The sequence below is a fragment of the Phoca vitulina genome, unplaced genomic scaffold, assembly GCF_004348235.1.
Source record: "Phoca vitulina isolate PV1807 unplaced genomic scaffold, GSC_HSeal_1.0 scaffold8, whole genome shotgun sequence".
Classification (NCBI taxonomy): domain Eukaryota; kingdom Metazoa; phylum Chordata; class Mammalia; order Carnivora; family Phocidae; genus Phoca; species Phoca vitulina.
Window position 1 is genome coordinate 78,649,437 of NW_022589711.1, and position 6,196 is coordinate 78,655,632.

General features: G+C 38.2%; 1 pseudogene; it reads right to left on the minus strand.

Moving 5' to 3' along the window:
* Positions 1 to 1,851: 1,851 nt before the first annotated feature.
* Positions 1,852 to 1,947, minus strand: LOC116634221 (annotated as a pseudogene).
* Positions 1,948 to 6,196: the final 4,249 nt, after the last annotated feature.

The following is a 6,196-nucleotide window of genomic DNA, read 5'->3' on the forward strand; positions in this document are numbered from 1 at the left end:
CGAGCCCCGGATCAGGCTCCCTGCTCCGCGGGAAGCTTGCTTCTCCCTCTCCCACCCCCCTGCTTGTGTTCCCGCTCTCGCTGTCTCTCTCTCTGTCAAAAAAAAATAATATAATAAATCTTTAAAAAAAAAGAGTGTTTATTAAAAATAGAGAAAGAAATACATAAGAAAAAAAGAAGGCAGCTTTCTTGGTCCCATCTCAGACCTTCCGAGCCAGAATTCATGGATGTGGGAGCCAGAAGCTATGCTTTAAACCCTTTAGGTGGTTTGCACAGTAAAGTGGGAGAACTCCTAGACCATGCGGCTCTGGTGCTGTCTCCAAAAATGTACTAACATGCTCACCTACCAACCACTTCCATGTGCAAGGCACCGCATTAGGAGCTTGACACATATGATCTTGCTGAATCGTAACTCCCACCATCCAGGACCAGAGCTGGGTTGCAGTTACATCTAGATTCCAATCCAGAGTTAGGTCTAAGAAAATATTTGAGAACCCATGGACACAGTGCTTCACACCCAAGTACACCCCCAGAAGAGTTACCTTTCACCTCCACTTCCCACCCCTGTGACTATCCCTTCTATCCAGGTCTGTTTCCACCACTGCTCCCTCCCAGCGTGTGCTCTGATGAGCTCTGGATCGTGCCAGAGGGAGACTGGCTTGCTGCTCCGACAGTTCGGTTTTCCTCTTATTTTCCCTCTGTCACTACCAAATCGTCCAGAAAAGCCTTTCTCCTTAGACAACAGGAGAGGAAAGGGAAGCTAAATGAGCAAAGACCCATGTCCATTGTGCTTAGAAGATCACAGAGCAGAAAAAGCCATAAATATTAATATATTAATAATTATATTCAGTTAAGACTTTCCCATTAACCTTGAAAGGTAGGTACTGTTATCTGCATTTTATAGATAAGAAAACTGAGCACAGAAATGTGAAGAAATTTACCCAAGATCACTAACCAGGGAAAGGTAGACCCAGCATTCAAACCCAGGTCTGACTGCTGCCAAAGCGCAACTCACAAGCCTGCTTTATACTGTTTTTCGTTTCTAATCCATGTGTCTGTGATTTTTATCCTGCCCCCTTTCTGGACAGTTATGGAGGACTTCATTGCCGAAGTATAAGAAACAACCTTGAGCATGAAGTTTAAAGGAGTGTGGCCTACAGAAATCTTCATCAATTCATTTGGAAGTGTTCAGCAGGCATCACACATTATGCTGAGTCACATTAGGAATTCATGCCAGCCTATAATTCTTTACACTCTCTGGCATGCTAGCACCGGATGGATTTATGTACCACTAAACATAGATAGCTTAAAACACCTCATTGCCTAAGCCCTCGGTAATGCTGATAAAATATATGTAGCTGCACTTATAAATCATTACCTTTACTTACATTTTAGAAATTGAAAATAATGTTTTCCAAGAAGTTGTTGGACAGTTGCAACTCACTAAAATGGACGGGCTATAGTTGCTTTCTATGCCCTGTATCTCTATACTAGATCACCTTTTACATAGTTAACATGGACTGAATTGGGCCCTCCCCTCAAAATTCATATGTTGAAGCCCTACCCCGTAATGTGATGATATCTGGGAACTTTGGGAGGTAATTAATTAGCCTCAGATGAGTTCATAAGGGTGGGGCCCTCGTGACAGGACCAGAGAGCTGTCTGTCTGTCATGGGAAGACATAGCAAGAAGGCAGCCATTTGCAAACCAGGAAGAGCTCTCACCAGAACCCTGCCATGCTCTGGCACCCGGATCTCAGTCCACCAACCTACAGAACCATAAGAAAATAAATTTCTGTTGTTTAAGCCACACAGGCTCTAATATTCTGTTATGGCAGCCCAAGTTGACTAAGACAATAGCATTAGATCACTTTGTTTTGGTCATTTTATGAATTTCTTTGAAGATAAAATTAACAAACTATAGAAATGATCCCTGAAAGTATAGTCTTTAAATTAACACAAAAAAATTTTTTTATTTGTAACTTAGTTCAAATTTAGTTGAATGGAAGAATGTCCTTATTCTTAGAATGAAAAGCTTAAGTATTTAGCTTTAGTGAAGTATCGGGATGCCTACAACTTAATTTCAATGGTCCCTGAAAAACTTATATAGAGAGAGATAAATTTATAAAATGTTAACAATTGTTGAATTTCAGTGAAGAGCATACAGGTACTCATTCCATTCTTCTTGCATTTTTCTGTAGATTTCAGTTTGAAAAAGGAAAAGTTGGAAGTGTATCAGTCAGATTCTGCTGTGCCATTGTTGTATAACAAACAGCTCCAGAATCTCAGCAGTTTACAACAAAAAGCTTTCATTGATTTCTCATCCACAGGCTTACAAACTGGCTAGGCAGCTCCGCTTTAAGATGTAGGTCGAGTTTATTTATGCTCTACAGATCCCTGTAGTGAGACAGGTAGCTACCCAGCATATGCTCATCTTGTAGCAGATGAAAGAGTCCAAGCAGTTAAGAGAAACATACAGTGTTTCTTCAGATTGGAATCACAATAGCCATTTCTTCCCATATCCCACTAGTCATATCGAGACATGGTCAAGCCCAACCTCAATAGGTCTAGAAAGCATATTATACTCACATGAACATAGCAAGTATGGGGAGAAAAGAAAGAATTGATGACAAGTAATACAATCTAGCACAGAGGAAACATTTCTGAAATATCAAAAAGCTCAATGGGGACAAATATCAGAGAAAGAAGAGGAAGAGGGTATTTATACCTAATACAACATGATTTTTTTTTTTAAAGTCAATTTTGAAAGATCAAAGGAGGCCTCACTGAAGAAGTCATGTTACAAAGCACATGGAGTCATAAAGGTGGATAAACGCTTTTTTCACTTTGCTTGATAATGGGGTATGCAAAGTGATTTTAACAAGGGGGTGGCTTTTTGAATACCACCAGCCTTCCAGTCATTCAAGATCCCAGACAACTGCCCTGATTCACTGTCTCTGCAGCCAGATACCCAGGAGGAACTCTGGGATAAAATTCAACCTTGAGCTGTGCTTTGGACTTCGACTTCTTTCACAATTAATTGTACTTCCCCGACACTGAGCAAATTACCCTGAAAATCAGCATTTCTTGTACTAATGCAGTCTCTAAGTACTAACTTTTCCTTAATGGCCATCACGATCACTTAAAGGAGTCTTTTCTGTATATTAAATTTTGAAACAGCAATGTGTCCAGGTGAAATTTAAATTATGAGCAGTATAAAATCAAATATATAAACATATTGATATTGATATATACTTACATATGATATATGTCATAACATATATTTCATATGTCAATATAAATATATTTATAAATATATATATTAAAAACCAAACGAATTCATAAAAAATTTTGTGTTCCTCTTCAGGGTAGCATTTATAATCAAATAACTTATTAAGAGGAAAACAATGAAGGCCCAGAATAAAGCTCCTTTTATAAAACAGCTACATCACCAAGCAGATTATATTCCTGACCCTGAATTGAAGGAGTTTGTCAGCTTACTTTCCCAGTACATCAGCCCTGCTGGGCTTCAGTCCAGAAAGCCTCTCTGCTTTAGCTCACCTCATCTTTTACTGACCTTTACTCCCCAGATGTGTATCTCATGTAACACGTCTGTGCACTTGACCCTGACCACTTTGATCAAACACAGAAGAGAAAGGAGTTAAAGGAGAAAGCTTCCCTAACTAAGCAAACAACAGGAAATCCTCATATTTCAGAGCCTTTTGTTTTTAATAATATAATATTTCTCTTAAACTTACCTATTGAAAAATTAGTTTCACCAGTAGCATGGAGTTCTGAAAGTTCCAGTTTGAAATTAATTTTATACTTTATAAGATTTTAATTTCTATGAAGTTTTGTTTCATCCTTCCTCTTATTGAGAATCTTATTGCAAAAATATTCATTTGTTTTCAGCTCTGGTAAAATGCTAAACCTTATAGTGGAAAATTTAAATGGCAGAGAGCTTCCTTCTATTTTGTAATTTAATGTGTAAATAAAGTCAAATCTTAACAACTAGTCATTTCACTACACTTGTTCATCATTCAAATTGACTACCAGAAGAAAAGAAAGATTATCTTTTTGGTTGCTTCAAACCTTTTTCTAAAACCATTTAACTTTGTTCCCATTGATTCAAGCAATAAGAGACCTAATGTTCCTTGAACAACTTATATTTGAAAATGCTTTTTGCTTCCTGAAAATATTCAAGTTTTATAACATTAGGACTTTTTTTCAATAAAGGGGAGTTCAAGAATATAGGCAAATCTCTCACCAGGGACTTTTGAAATATTGCAATATATCAGCAATTCAATTTAAACTAAAAATAGTTTCTTTTATACTATACATTTTCTTAAGGTCTGATAGATTTATACTTCCCTCTATAAAACCAATTAATTTTTGCTAATAGGCATCCATTACTAATATACACTAATATCTCAGTGTTTGTTTTAAATACACAGTAAGGTGCCAAGTAAAATTAAATCCTTTTTCAGTTCTTTGAATTCTGTCAGAGCAGTGACTCTATGCATATGGGAACAGTCCTAGTTAGCCGCAAAACAAGCCCAACAATATACTGATAAATTAAAACTGAAATACGTGTATGACCTGATTTTTCTCCAAGTTCCAGGTCACCTAAAAAGTAATTACTCAAACTTTACTGACTTTTTCCTCTAAGACCCTCCCCTAAGTATTTCTAGGATTCCCCATGGGTGATTGCCAGATAGCCCCACAAGCTCTGCATAATCCACTGTGCCCCACTTCTCCTCAAGGCTCTACTGGACTCTACATCTGCTCCTCCTCCAGCAACGGAGGGTGACGGTACATTGTGAAGCTGGGGGATACCTCTCCCCACTGTATACACCCACTTGGATGTTTGCTTATTCTCTTGATGTCTTAGAGAAATTTAAGTGAAAATCCTTTCCTGTTTCTCCTGGCCCACATAGAACTTACACATGAGGCCAAAGAGGGATAGCCTGTGAGATAAATCTAAATAACACAGACAGGTTGCATTAGAATTCCGCTTTCCAAGTGGCAACTTATATGGCAAGAATGAATTCTTCTCCTGGAAGAGTTCTTAGTCCTTATGCTTATCAGCTTCCCATCCCTTAGGGCTAACCCAACATTTTCCACATGACTCCAGAGATATCTGGATCCCACTTTAAATATAAGACCACTGGTCCCAGTGATTACCTGCATCCAAAGTAATACACAGGGGCGCCTGGCTGGCTCAGTCAGTAGAGCATGCCACTCTTGATTGTGGGGCTGTAAGTTCAAGCCCCATGTTGGGTATAGAGATGACTTAAAAATAAAACATTTTAAAAATAAATAAAGTACTATGTACATTTGACTAAAACATTTTCAAAACTACTATTTGCATATTAAAATAAAAACTTCCATCTTTCATAACTTAGCTTTCGAAATGCATGTTGTAGTAGACATTTGTGTGTTTTCTGACTGAAAACTTTCTTTTTTTGGCAAGTTTTTAAGCTTCGGAGTCTTGTATCTTCAAGGTAGAACCAAGGAAACTCAGCCTCCCTTGTAGCTAAGGCTCGAACATGTGACCTAGATTTTACCAATATGTTGTTTACAGTGAGACTTCAATTTGGAAGTGAGCAACTTGAGAAAAGAGTTCTGCACACAACCCAACGTGGTGGCAAGGCTTACAGCAGAACTGTACGGCTTTCTCAGAGACTTAATCTATGAAGAGATCAAAGTGAGAGACAAAGAGTCTCTTATTTCTGTTCGCCTTTGTTAGCAGGATTCCAGAGTGCTCCTAGGAGCAGCCTCAATATTCCACGAAGCTTTCACTGCAACAGCTCTTCCTATGTTTCTTACAGCCTTTCCGAGTTACCCGGGACTCAAACATGAACCCAATAGTGACTACACTCTATTCAGAGTATGTCTTCCTGACTGATGACTAAGTTTTTTCCACTGGGTATTTTCAGCAAAACTGGCTTATTCTTCCCCAAATAAGATCCCTCAAGGCTCCTACATATAGGTATGTGGTGGGCCTACCCCATAATTTCACTCTAGTCACACTCAAACCCACTTAGACTCAGGCCTGAGTCCCTACTTTATTAATATCTTAAATGATTAAATTACCAACGAATGAGCATATTCTAACAAGTTTAAACATGTTTAAGCAAATAATCAAATAATGAAAACATTCCATTTCAACATTTTAGAATCACAAAAAAAGGTCTT